We start from the raw sequence: 15,063 nt of genomic DNA, 5'->3' as shown, positions 1-15,063 counted from the left end.
TGAAGAACACGCAAACATTAAAACACTGATCGCTTACAGAAAGCAGAGTGGAGAACAAAACCATCAGCCAGCACTTTCATTGCCATTAAAGAGCAGCACTCTGAGAAGAATCAAACCAATTAGCAATATTCATCTGTGCCGCAACAGAACGTACACAGACAAAAGTCAGTGACGGGACTGATTTTACCACTTTTACTGAGCCATTCTATCTTCCTCACACCCAAAGCAAAGAAAGAAAACCTAAAAAAACATGTTCTCATCATTATTCACAATAAAAAGGGTCTGCTTCATTCTGCAGGCCTGGGCATGTAACAGGGAGCATTTAATGGTACAAGTGGATCAAAGTACCATTTTGATTCTGACCCACTGAATAGAATCTCACAGGTACTTGGTGACTAGACCAAGTCCACGGGAACTGGGATGTACTTACTGAACCGCTTCTGAGGCATCCCCAGATCTCACTAAATACGAAAAGACCCTACACAAGAAAAGATAACAATCTGTCCGTGAACTATATCTATAGGCTCTTTCTTTAGCGTAAGGTAGACAAAGGGGCCCTTTCTTGAGTACGTGGACACAAGCATTTGTTGTGGTCTAAAGGCTGCTGGATTGATATTGTATCTGTTATAATGAAAATAAGATGTAAATCAAAGCCACCGCCAGATAAAGAAACTTCCACAACTTGTCTCAATTCCTCAAATAATGGAGTAAGTTTCTTTTCCAGTCTAATAATTACTCCTGCATTGATTGGCACGGCTGCTGGCTATGAAACTCACCCCCAAAGGTAAACGAATGTATCGAACCACTTGGTAGGTGTCATAGTAACAGATGACAGTTTTGTTTTTTTGAAAGTCCAAGTTTTCTCTCTTCCTCTGTTTGCAAAGGAAAAAGTAGTTAAGAAGCCAGGTCTGAAAGCATGCTCCAGAGCACTGTCACTGGCCACTTGAAAACAAATTTTTTTAATGTTTGTTTATTTTTGAGAGACAGAGAGAAAGAGAACACATGTGAGCAGAGGAGGGGCAGAGAGAGAGACACACACACACACACACACACACAGAATCCGAGGCAGGCTCCAGGCTCCGAGCTGTCAGCACAGAGCCCAATGCGACGTTCGAACCCGCGAACCGCGAGATCACGACCTGAGCTGAAGTCGGACGCCCAACCGACTGAGCCCCCAGGCGCCCCGTCACTGGCCACTTTAGTAACAGGCACTGCATCTCTATCTGACCCAACAAGAGCATAGAGCCCTTCAACACTTGGTAATGTTTCACACAGGAACTGCTTTAGGTCATCTGCCAAGATGAACCCCTTTCTCCCTCAGGATAAATCTCCATGCATGGCTTTCTGGGCTGCGATGTTCTGTCAGCTGTCAAGTCAGGTACAGCTTCAGACAGTCTCCTCTGAAAGCCATCGTCATATGATTTGTCTCCACTAGTTACATTTTAAAAATACTTTCCCATAAGCCGCAGGGTATCTTGATGCACAGTCAGGTTAGCACGCTATTGCTGATCTGCTAATCTGTCTTAATGTGGTAGGTCAACTAATAATTCAGAAATCGGAATCCCCGCCCTTGATGTTGAGGTGCTACGGTAATATCAGGCAGACTGCAGCTAAAATTTTTGTTGGTTTTGCCAGAAAGAAATAGACAAATGTGCTTCAGCAGGTAAGTGGAAGAAGATATCACTAGCCAGAAATACCAGTGTGAAAATCTTTTCTGAACACCTGGGTTCTTAGGCTTTCACACAAAACAGACTTTAAAACAAAGGCTGTACCAGGAGATGAAGAAGGGCATTACGTAATGATAAAGGGACCAGTTAAACAAGAAGTATTGACACTTCTAAATATCTATGCACCCAACATAGAAGAACCTAAATATAAAAAGCAAATGTTAAGAGACACAAAAGGAGAAACTGACAGTAACACAACGGTAGGGGACTTTAACATCCCACCTTACGTCAATGGATAGATCATCCAGGTACAAAAGTAATGAGAAAACATTGGCTTTAAATGACATTTTATCTTTTTTAAGTTTACTTATTTATTTTGAGTCAGGGAGAGAGAGGGAGCATGAGAGAGAGCATATGTGTGAGTGGGGGAAGGGCAGAGAGAGAGGGAAAGAGAGAATCCCAAGCAGGCTCTACACTGTCAGTGTGGAGCCTGACACTTGGCTCGAACTCACGAACCATGAGATCATGACCTGAGTTGAAATTAAGAGCTGGAGGCATAAAGACTGTGCCACTCAGGTGCCCCTTAAATGACACTTTAGACTAGAGGTGCTTAAGAGATATATACAGAATATTCTATCCGAAAACAGAAAATACACATTCTTCTCAAGTGCACATGGAACATTCTCCAGGATAGGTCACATGTTAAGCCACAAAACAAGCCTCAATAAATTTAAGAAGACTGAAATCATAGCAGACATCTTTTCTGACCACAACAGTATGAAACTAGAAATCAATTACAAGAGGAAAACTGGAAGAAAACACAGACACTTGGAAACTAAACAACTGATTAATTAAGAAATCAAAGAAGAAATGAAAGTACCTTGAAACGAATTAAAATGAAAACACAATGTTCCAAAATCTGTATGATTCAGCAAAAGCAGTTCCAAAAGAGAAGTTATAGTGATTCAGGCCCACCTCAAGAAACAAGGAAAGTAACAAATAAACAATGAAAGTTCACAGGAACTAAAGGAACTAAAAAAAGAGGAAAGCCTAAAGTTAGTAGGAGGAAAGAATAAAGATCACAATGGAAATCAATGAAATAGAAAAAGAAAGAAAGAAAGAAAGAAAGAAAGAAAGAAAGAAAGAAAGAAAAGATCAATGAAACTAAGAGCTAGTTCTTTGAAAGGTCAACAGAATTGATAAATCTTTAGCCACATTCATCAAGAAAAAAAGGGAGGAAGCCCAAATAAAATCAAAATAAAAGAGATAAGTTACAATGGATACCACAGAAATACAAAGGATCGTAAGAGACTACTACAAACAATTGTATGCCATTAAATTAGACAACCTAGACTAGACCACTTTCTTACACCATACACAAAAGTAAACTCAAAATGGATGAAAGACCTGAATATGAGACAGGAAACCATCAAAACCCTAGAGGAGAAAACAGGCAACAACCTGTTTGACCTCAGCTGCAGCAATTTCTTACTTGACACATCTCCAAAGGCAAGAGAATTAAAAGCAAAAATGAGCTATTGGGACCTCATTCTGCAGTGCAGAAGATAAAAACCTTCTGCACTGCAAAGGAAACAATCAACAAAACTAAAAGGCAACCGATGGAATGGGAAAAGATATTTGGAAATGACATATCTGATAAGGGCTAGTATTGAAAATCTATGAAGAAGTCACCAAACTCCACACCCAAAAAATAAATAATCCAGTGAAGAAACGGGCAGAAGACATGAATAGACCTTTTTCCAAAGAAGACATCCAGATGGCCAACAGACACACGAAACGATGCTCAACATCACTCATCATCAGGGAAATACAAATCAAAGCCACAATGAGAAACCACCTCACACCAGTCAGAGTGGCTAAAATGAACAAATCAAGAGACTATAGATGCTGGTGAGGATGTGGAGAAACAGGAACCCTCTTGCACTATTGGTGGGAATGCAAACTGGTGCAGCTGCTCTGGAAAAAAGTGTGGGGGTTCCTCAAGAAATTAAAAATAGAACTACCCTGTGACCCAGCAATAGCACTGCTAGGAATTTATACAAAGGATACAGGAGTGCTTATGCATAGAGGCACATGTACTCCAATGTTTATAACAGTGCTTTCAACAATAGCCAAATTATGGAAAGAGACTAACTGTCCATCAATTAACAAGTGGATATATATATATATATATATATATACACGAATGGATTTATATATACAATGGGATACTACTTGGCAATGAGAAAGAATGAAATCCTGTCATTTGCAGCGATGTGGATGGAACTGGAGGGTATTATGCTAAGTGAAATAAGTCAGTCAGAGAAAGACAGGTACCATATGTTTTCAGTCATATGTGGATCTTGAGAAGCTTAACAGAAGACCATGGGGGAAGGGAAAGGGGAAAAAAGGGTTACAAACAGAGAGGGAGGGTGGCAAACCACAAGAGACTCTTAAATTCAGAGAACAAACTGAGGGTTGATGTGGGGGGAGATGAGGGAGAGGGGGAAGAGGGGAAAATGGGTGATGGGCATTGAGGAGGGCACTTGTTGGGATGAGCACTGGGTGTTGTATGGAAACCAATTTGACAATAAATTATATTAAAAGAATTAGACAACCTAGAAGAAATGGATAAATACATACAATCTTCCAAGACTGAATCAGGAAGAAATAGAAAATCTGAAAAGATTGATTACTAGTAATGAAATTTAATCAGTAATAATAAAAAAAAAAACCCAACAAACAAAAGTCAGGACAAGACCGTGAATTCTACCCAACATTTAAAAAGGAGTTAACACCTACACTTTTCAAACTATTCCAAAAAATTGAAGAGGAGAAAATGCTTCCAAAGTCATTCCACAAGACCAGCATTACCCTGATATCTAAACTAAAGACACTACAAAAAGAGAAAATTATAGGCCAATATCCCTGATGAGAAGAGATGCAAAAATCTTCAACAAAATAATAGCGAACCAAAGTCAACAACAAATTAAAAGGATCCTACACCATGGTCAAGTGGGATTTATTCCAATGACATAAGAGTGGTTCAATATCCATAAATCAATCAATGTGATATACAATATTAACAAAACAAAGGATAAAAATCATATGATCATTTCAGTAGAAGCAGAAAAAGCGTTTGACAAATTCAATATCCATTTATGATAAAAATTCTCAATAAAATGGGTATAGAAACAATGTACATCAACAGAATGAAGGCCATATATGACAAATCATAGCTAGCATCATATTCAATGGTAAAAATTTGACTGATTTTCCTTTAATATCAGAAAAAAGACAAGTATTCCCACTTTTGCAACTTTTATTCAACATAGTATTGGAAGTCCTAGCCACAGCAATTAGGCAAGAAAAAAGAAAGGGGAAGGAGAAGGAGCAGAGATAGAGGGAGACACAGAATCTGAAGCAGGCTTCAGGCTCTGAGCTGTCAGCACAGAGCCTGACATGGGACTCGAACTCACAAATGGTGAGGTCATGACCTGAACTGAAGCCAGACGCTTAACTGACTGAGCCACCAGGTGCACCAAAAGCTGCTTCTTTGAGTAGATAAATCAAGTCAATAAGTTTTTAGCCAGGTTAACTAAAAGAGATAAAACACAAATTACTTCTATCAGAAATGGAAAAGGGGACAACACTACAGATCCTGTGGACATTTAAAGGAAAATAAAGGATTACTATGAACTGTTCTATGCTCACAAATTTGATAAGCTAGATGAAATAGACCAATTCCTTGAAAAACAACTTGCCAAAACTCACACAAGAAGAAACAGACAATCTGCATAAGCTGATGTCTATTAAATAGATTGAGTCAACAACAAATAACCTTCCAAAACAAAAGAGCATTAGGTTTGGCAGAGTTTACTGGTGAAATCTACCAAACATTTAAGGAAAAAATTATGCCAATTCTCTACAATCTCACCCAGAATGTAGAAGCAGAGGGAATACTTCCTAATTCATTCTATGAGGCCACCATTACACTAATATCAAAACCAGACAAAGACATTCCAAGAATATTATAGACCAATACCTCCCATGAACATAGATACAAATATCTTTAGTAAAATAATAGGAAATTGAACCCAGTGATAAGTAAAAATAATTATACACCACAAAGAGGCAGGATGTATTCCACATAATGCAAAGCTGGTTCAACATTTAAAAATCAATTAATGTAATCGACCACATCAACCACCTAAAGAAGAAAAATAACATAATCATATGAATAGATACAGAAGAAGCATTTGACAAAACCTACACCCATGCATGGTAACAACTCCATAAACTAGGAATGGAGGAGAACTTTCTGAACTTAATAAAGAACATCTCCAAAAGAAACTCAAAAGCGAACATCAGACTTAATGGTGAGAAACTAGAAGCTTTCCTGCTAAGATCAGGAACAAAGCGAAAATGTTCCCTCTCACTACTTCTTTTCAACATTGTACTGGAAGTACTACATAAGACAATAAAAAAAGGACATAAGGATATACAGATTGAAAAAGAAAAAATAAAACCATCTTTGCAGACGATGTGGTTGTCTCTGGCGAAAATCTCAGAATCAAGAACAAAATGTTGAAACTAACAAGCAATTATAGCAAGGTTGCAGGATCCAAGGTTAATATACAAAAGTCAATCACTTTCCTATCTATCAACAATAAACAAGGAGACTTTGAGATAAAAAATACAATACCATTTACATTAACACCTAAAAAAATGAAATACTCAAGTATAAATCTAACAAAATATATATCAGATCTACATTAGGAAAACTATAAAACTCTGATTTAAAAAAATCAAAGAATTTAATAAATGGAAGATTCCATGTTCATGGATAGGAAGGAACACAATATTGTCAAGATGTTAATTCTTTTCAGCTTGATCTACAGAATCAACACAATTTCCATCAGGGTCCTTTCATGCTATTTTGTGGATATCAACAAACTGATCCTAAAATTTAGATGAAGAGGCAAAAGGCCCAGAATAGCCAATGTAATATTGAAGGAGAAAAATGAAGTCAGAAGATTTAAACTACCAGACTTCAACACTTACTACAAAGCTACAAAAATCTATAAATCAAGACAGAGGAGACTTGCACATGATAGACAAATAGATCAATGAAACAGAGTAGAGCCCAGAAATAGACTTACTCAAATACAGTCAACTGATCTTTGACAAAGGAGCAAAGGCCATGCAACGAAAAAAAGAGTCTTTTCAACAGATGGTGCAGGAACAATTGGACATCCACATCCAAAAGGATAAAACTAGGCCGTACACTTTTTACAAAAGTCAATCCAAAATGGCTCAGATACCTCAATGCAAAATGCAAGACTATTAAACTCTTGGAAGATTACACAGAAGAAAATCTAGATGACTTTCGGTTTGGTGGTGACTTTTTAGATATAACACAAGACTTCACACATGAAAGAATTATTGATAAACTGGGCTTCATTAAAAGTAAAATCTTCAATTCTGCAAAAGACACTATCAAGAGAATGAGAATACAAGCCACAGACAGGGAGAAAATACTTGCAAAATATATATCCAGTAGAAGACGATCATCTAAAATATACAAAGAACTCTTAAACTTAACAATGTGAAAACATACAGCCTGATCAAAAAATGGGCCAAAGATCTGAACACACACCTCACAGAAAACATACTGGTGGCAAATAATCATACGAAAAGACACTCAACATCAAATGTCATTAGGGAATTGCCAATTAAAATGACAATGGGATATCACCACACACCTATTGCAATGGCCCAAATCCAGAACACTGACAACACCAGATGCTGACAAGGACGTGGAGTAACAGGAACTCCCATCCATTGCTGGTGGGAATGCAAAATGGTACAGCCACAGCAGTCTGGTGGCTTTTCACAAAACTAAACATACTCTTACAATATACAATCCAGGAACTATGCTCCTTGGTGTTTATTACCCACGGGAGTTGAAAACTTATGGCCACACAAAATCTTGCACACGGATGTTTATAGAAGCTTTATTCACAACTGTCAAAATCTGGAAGCAACCAAGAGATGCTTCAGTAGGTGGGTGGACAAATAAACTGTGGTCCATCCAGACAATGGAATATTCCTCACTGCTAAAAAACAAATGCGCTAGGAAGTCACGAAGACATAGGGAAAACTTAAATGCCTGTGACTAAATGCAAGAAGCCATATGAAATGGCTATATACGGTCTAATTCCAACTATATGACATCCCAGAAAAAGGCAAAACTAAAGAGACAGTGAGTGGATCCCAGGGGTTGGGGGTAAGGGACAAATGAAGAGGCAGAGAGCACAGAAGTGAATGAAATTATTGTGTATGCTACAATGGCAGACACTTGGACACTTGTCATTATGTATTTATCAAAACCCATAGAATGTACACAAGCTGACAGAACACCACTAAGAATGAACACGAACATAAACTATAGACTTAGGGTGATAATGATGCCGGCTCATCAACTGTAACAATGTGGTGTAGTTTGTTCATAACGAGGGAGGCTGCGCATGTATGGAGCAAGGATATATGTGGCAATTCTAGGTCATTTCTGCACGATGTTGCCATCAACCTAAAGCTTCTCTAAAATATAAAGTCTACGTAAAATAAAAAAGGGGCGCCTGGGCGGCTCAGTCAGTTAAGCGTCCGACTTCAGCTCTGGTCATGATCTTGCGGTTCGTGGGTTTGAGACCCGCTTCAGGTTCTGTGCTGACAGCTCAGAGCTTCTGATTCTGTGTCTGCCCCTCTCTCTGCCCCTCCCATGCTCATGCTCTGTCTCTCTCTCTCTGTCTCTCAATAATAAATTAACGTTAAAAATATTTTTTTAAATAAAAGAAATTAGCTATCAATCCAAAAAAAAAGACATGGGTGAACCTTAAATATGTATTATTAAGTGAGTAATCAATCCAGTCTGATTAGATGAAATACTATGATTCTACTTACATGGCATTCTGGAAAAGGCAAAACTACAGAGACAGTAGAAAGATCAGTGATGACCAGAGGTTCAGGAGTGGAGGGAGGGTTAAATAGATGAGGCACAGGAAATTTTTAGGGTGGCAAAACTAGTCTGTAGGATACTGCCATGGCGGGTATGACATTACACATTTGACAAAACCCACAGCACTCTATACAACAGAGTGAGCCTCAACATAGGCAAATTAAAAAAAAAAAAAGGTTTAGAAGATTGAGGGATCCCAGGAAAGAATGTAGACTGACAAGAGAAGGTATTACAAAGGTATGAAAGAATCTGAAGTGGGCGAGGGGAAAGGTGCTGGCTAATAACCTATGGAAATGAATGGAGTCTGTAAGACTAAAGGCAAAAGGAAGTGCACGTAACTGTTATACTCTAGTTGACAATGCTGTCTTGCAGAGGGGTGTGTTTACCAATTGTGACACTTCTATACATGTGTGGTGTTGTAACTGCACAATTAAATAAATGGATGGCAACGGCAGGAGCCGGGTTTATCCTTGCTGGATAGGGACTCTACGGATAAGCAAGGGAAAGAGGCTAGAAGGGCTGGGGTGGCAATGGACCAGAGCTGGAGACATCTATGAACTCGTGTTTAGTTTGATGCAGATACAAATGGATACACGTGGAAACATTGATGGAGATGTGTGTATATACTAATCAGGACGCACACATTTATGTCCCAGCTCAGTCAGCTGAGAGGAACAAGAAGCAACAATATCCCATGGCAACAAGAACACTGGCAGCCAGATCTGGGTGTCTGGTATCATCCTCCAACAAAAGAAACCAGGGCTCCTTAGAGCCTGATGGCTGATTCTAGGACCAGGAAAGGAAATACACAAGGTAAGCCTGGGGCATCTTGCAGTGCCGGAAAATAAGAAAGGGCACATGCACGCACACACACACACACACACACACACACACCAAAACAAAACAAAACAAAACACCCCAAACAACTATCTTGACCGGGTTATGTCAAAGAGACAAAGGTGAAAACTGAAAGACCTCCCAGTGGCCAAAGCTAGAACATACTGGAAAAAAACAAAGTGGTACTAAATTATAACTCAGTGTGTAAAATACATATCCATGAGACCATACTGGTATAAATAAATGACCAATCAAATATGGGGGGAAAGAGACAAATCTCCTTGCAGAATAATTTCAAAGAATTTATGTGTATACTCAGCCTGACTCAAGGAAGGGGACATAAATTCTGACCCCTTAAATATGGGCCACACATAGTGACTTCCTTTCAAAGAGTGCATCATGGGAAGGAAGGAGAGAACAACTTCACAATGAGAAATGGGACAAACATGACCTCATTCAGGAGCTCAAGGTCAATATCAACAGTGATAAATTATGTTGTTAGGTAACCTTGAGGTGATGTAATGAAATGGCACTTTACCTCTGTAATCTTCCAACCCAAAACCCATATCCCTAGTCCAGTCTTGAGAAAAGCATCAGACAAACTCCAACAGAGAGGTGTCTACAAAATATTTGATCAGCAGTACTCCTTAAAATTATCAAGATCATCAAAAACAAGGAAAGGCTGAGAAACTGTCCCAGCCAAGAAATGCCCAGGAAGACATGATGACTAAATACAATGTGGTATCTGAGATGTGACCCTGGGACAGAAAAAGACATTAGGTAAAACCCAGGAGATGCAAATAAACTAGGAACTTTGGTTAACAATAATGTATCAACAGTGGTTCATTAATTGTAACAAATATCTCATGTTAGCGTAAATGTTAGTAATGGGGGAAAACTGGGTGTGATACTTATGAAAACTATCTGCTAGCCTCTCAATGTTTCTGTAAATTGTAATTGTAAATTTCCAAATAAAGTATATTTAAAAATAAATATTAAGTTACCTCATTTTGAAATTTGTAACAGTTAATTTATTATAGAACCAAAAACATATAAAATTTTATGTTTTAAAGTACGGCCAGAGCAATGAGGCAAAGAATAAAGGACATTCAAAATAGAAGAGTGACCAAGAAGAAAACACAGGCAGTGATCTCTTTGATATTGGCCTTAGCAACATTTTTCTAGATATGTCTCTTCAGGCAAAAGGAACTAAAGCAAAAAGAAGCTATTGGGACTACAGTAAAGCATAGACATTTTTCCAAAGAAGATGTACAGATGGCCAAAAGATACATGAAAAGATGCTCAACATCACCAATCACCGGGGAAAAGTGAATGAAAACCACAGTGACCTATCCCCTTACACCTGTCACAATTGTTAATATCAAAAAGACGAGTAATAACAAGTGTTGCCATTTGCAACGATGTGGGTGGAGCTAGAGCATATTATGCTGAGTGAAATACACCAGTCAGAGAAAGACAAATACCATATGAGTTCACTCATATGTGGAATTTAAGAAACAAAACAGATGAACATATGGGGGGGGGGGGGGGGGAGAAAAAAGAGAGAGGGAAACAAACCCTAAGAGACTCTTAATGATACAGAGCAAACTGAGGATTGACAGAGGGAGGGCGGGGGGGGGGGGGGGGGGAGGGAATGGGCTAGGTGGGGGATGGGGATCAAGGAGGGAAGTTGTTGTGATGAGCACTGGGCATTGTACGTAAGTGTTGAATCACTGAATTCTACTCCTGAAACCAATATTGTACTGTATACTAACTAACTAGAATTGAAATAGAAATTTAAAAAGAAAAAAAATGAAATAACAAGTGTGGGGGAGGATGTGGACGAAAAAAGGAACACTCGTGCCCTTTTGGTGGGAATGTAAACTGGTGCAGACACTCTAGAAAACAGAAAATTAAAAATAGAAATACCACACAATCCAGGAATTCTACTAATGGGTAGAATTACCCAAAGAAAATGAAAATACTACTTTTCAAGATGCATGCACCCCTGTTTATTACTGCTTTATTTACAATAGCCAGATAGGAAAGCACCCAAAGTGTCCACTGATAGATGAATGGATAAAGAAGATGTGGTGTGCGTGCACACACACACACACACACACACACACACCCCCAATGGAATATTACTCAGCCATAAAAAAGAAGGAGCTCTTGCCATATGTGACGACATTGAAGGACCTAGAGGGTATTATGCTAAGTAAAATAAGTCAAAGAAAGACAAACACAATATGATTTCACTTGGAATCTAAAAAACAAAACAATCGAAAGCAGAAATAGACCCATAAATACAGAGAACAAACTGAGGGCTGCCAGAGAAAAGAGGTTGGGAAGGCGGTGGGCAAAATGGGTGAGAGGGAAGGGGAGATACAGGCTTCCAGTTATGGCATGAGTAAGTCCCAGGACTAAAAGACAAATGGCAGTGTAGGAGACTTGTGTGGCGACAGGTGGCAGCTACACTTGTGGTGAGCACGGCATAACGTACAGAGACGTCAAATCACCATGCTGGTCACCTGAAACTAATGTACCACTGTGTGTCAGCTATACTTCAGTTAAAACAGGTTTTTTAAGGATAATCCTTCTCCGCTGGTTTATTGGGAGGATTAAATGAAGTAAGAGACGAGCACTCAGTGCTGCCTGATGGCGTTTACAGGAAGGACCAAGAGTAGGCAAATCCGTAGACGTGGACAGAAGAACGGTCTGCTGGGGCTGGGGGGAGACAGAATGGGGCGATACCATTTAATGGTACGGTTTCAACTTTGCAGGATGAAGAGAGTTCTGGAGATGGGTGGCAGCGATGGGTGCACGGCAACGTGAGTGTGCTTAATGCCACCCAACTGTATGCTGACATAGTTCAGATGGTATAGTTTGTGTTATACGTATTTTACCACAAATTTTCAAAGAAGTGCTTAGCACACTGCCAGGCAATGTTTGTTGATCTAAAGAAAAAGGAGAAGCGTGAGCTACTTACAGCAGTGATAGGAAAACAAAGCAGACATAGACAGAAAGCGGGAAGCAGGGCGAGGAAGGTGGAAACCGTGAGGGACAGGAGAGAAGTCCCAAGAAGAATGTCATACGAAGCAGGCTGCTTCTTCTGGTCACGAGTCATAGTTTTCTTTTTTCCTGGTGCCAAAGCCTGATGCTTTGGGGAGAGAATAAAATACTCATTTAATCCACTAAACACGTAAAAGGCATTGTTATTATGGCAATTGTACGGGACATTTTCTATCTTCAAAGTGTTTTGTTGAATGACAGGACATTGCCAAGAGTCGACGGTTTTTGCAAAAATGGCAGTTTCAGACGGTTTGATCTATTACACAGAGCCACTGTTCCTACTCTTACCAATATATAACCTTCAAAAAAACATGAGGTCCTCCATGGGGATATCAGGGCATATTCTACATTCACACAGAACTTTATGGTTTTCTAAGTCTTATTTAATCAGAATCTCACCAATCATCAACCTAAACCTTTGAGGAGAGTATTTTTACAAAAACAAATGGCTTTGGGGACACCTGGGTGGCTCCGTTGGTTAAGCATCCAAATCTCAACATTGCCTCGGATCATGAGTTCAAACCCCACATTGGGCTCTGTGCTGACAGCGTGGAGATTGCTTGGAATTCTGTCTTCCTCTCTCTCTCTCTCTGCCACTGCCCCAATCATGGTCTCTTTCTCTCAAAATAAACAAACATTAAAAAAATAAATGTTTGTTTTTACAAGAGAGTAATGATAAAATAGTAAATGATAATACAAAATAACATCAAAGATGCAAACCACACATTTAACAAACTGCACCATATATGTATAACCATATATAAAAAACCATTTGCCCAACAACCACAGAAGGCACATCTTTTCAAGAGCACACAAACACATTTACAAAATTTGACCATGTATATTGAGCCATAAAGCAAATCTTACCAAGTTTCAAGGAACTGAAATCATACAGTACATGTTATCTGACAATGCAATTAAGTTAGAAATAAAAAAAAAAAATGTATACAATTTATATATTTAGGTAAAAAATAAATAATAATGGAAATTAAATAATATTTTATGTTGAATATGATGAGAATTGACATATCAAAATGTGCAGCAGGAAAGAAGGCAGTGCTTAGAGAAAAGTATTTAGCCCGAGATATGAATATTTTAAAAAGGCTGAAAATAATGAGCTAAGCATCCAAGACCATTAAAGAACAATAAAATAATCCAAGAAAGTAGAAAGAATAGAAGAACAAATATTAATAAAATAGAAACCTTCCATGTATTATATAGGATCAACAAAGACAAAGGTATTTTTTTGTCTTTTGTTTTTTGTTTTAACTTAATTAATTAATTAATTAATTAAATTTACATCCAAGTTGGTTAGCATAAAGTGCAATAATGACTTCAGGAGTAGATTCCAGTGATTCATCCCCTACGTAGAACACCCAGTGCTCATCCCAGCAAGTGTCTTCCTTAATACCCCTTCCCCATTTAGCCCATCCCCCCTCCCACAACCCCTCCAGCAACCCTCAGTTTGTTCTCTATATTTAAGAGTCTCTTATGTTTTGTCTCCCTCCATTTTTATATTATTTTTGCTTCCCTTCCCTATGCTCATCTGTTTCGTATCTTAAATTCCTCATATGAGTGAAGTCATATACTTATCTTTCTCTGACTGATTTCGCTTAGCATAATACCCTCTAGTTCCATCCACATAGTTGCAAGTGGCAAGATTTTATTCTTTTCCATCGATGATAATACTCCATTATATATATATATACATATATATGTATGTATATATATATATACATATATGTACATACATATATACATATATATACACACACATATATATATACACACACACATACACACACACATATATATATATATACACACCACATCTTTTTCCATTCATCCATTGATGGACATCTGGGCTCTTTCCATACTTCGGCTATTAGCAACAGTGTTGCTATAAACATTGGGGTGCATGTGCCTCTTTGAAACAGCACACCTGTATCCCCTGGATAAATACTGAGTAGTGCAATTGCTGGGTCACAGGGTAGTTCTATTTATAATTTTTGAAGAACCTCCATACTGTTTCCCAGAGTGGCTGCACCAGTTTGCATTCCCACCGACAGTGCAAAAGAGTTCCCCTTTCTCCACATCCTTGCCAACATTTGTTGTTGCCTGAGTTGTTAATTCTAGCCATTCTCACAGTCATGAGGGGGTATCTCATTGTGGTTTGGACTTCTATTTCCCTGATGATGAGTGACGTTGAGCATCTTTCTATGTGTCAGTTGGCCATCTGGATGTCTTCTTTGGAGAAGTGTCTATGTCATTTGCCCATTTCTTCACTGGATTATTTGTCTTTTGGGTGTTGACTTTGATAAGTTCTTTATAGATTTTGGATACTAACCCTGTATCTGATATGTCGTTTGCAAATATCTTCTCCCATTCCATCGGTTGCCTTTCAGTTTTGCTGATTGTTTCCTTTGCTGTGCAGAAGCATTTTATTTTGATGAGGTCCCAATAGTTCAT

The 15,063-nt window shown here is 38.6% G+C and overlaps 1 protein-coding gene and 1 pseudogene across 3 annotated transcripts in view; both read right to left on the bottom strand.

Annotated features, from left to right (window-relative positions):
- LOC122219490 (cytidine monophosphate-N-acetylneuraminic acid hydroxylase) overlaps positions 1–15,063 on the bottom strand; it is a 337,267-nt gene that overhangs the window by 72,506 nt on the left and 249,698 nt on the right. The gene's annotated exons all lie outside the window — the stretch shown is intronic.
- On the bottom strand, positions 533–10,088 carry LOC122218902 (annotated as a pseudogene).

Source organism: Panthera leo, chromosome B2 (genome assembly GCF_018350215.1).
Source record: "Panthera leo isolate Ple1 chromosome B2, P.leo_Ple1_pat1.1, whole genome shotgun sequence".
Classification (NCBI taxonomy): domain Eukaryota; kingdom Metazoa; phylum Chordata; class Mammalia; order Carnivora; family Felidae; genus Panthera; species Panthera leo.
The sequence above is the reverse complement of the archived record's forward strand: the minus strand, read 5'-3'. Positions and strand labels throughout refer to the sequence as shown.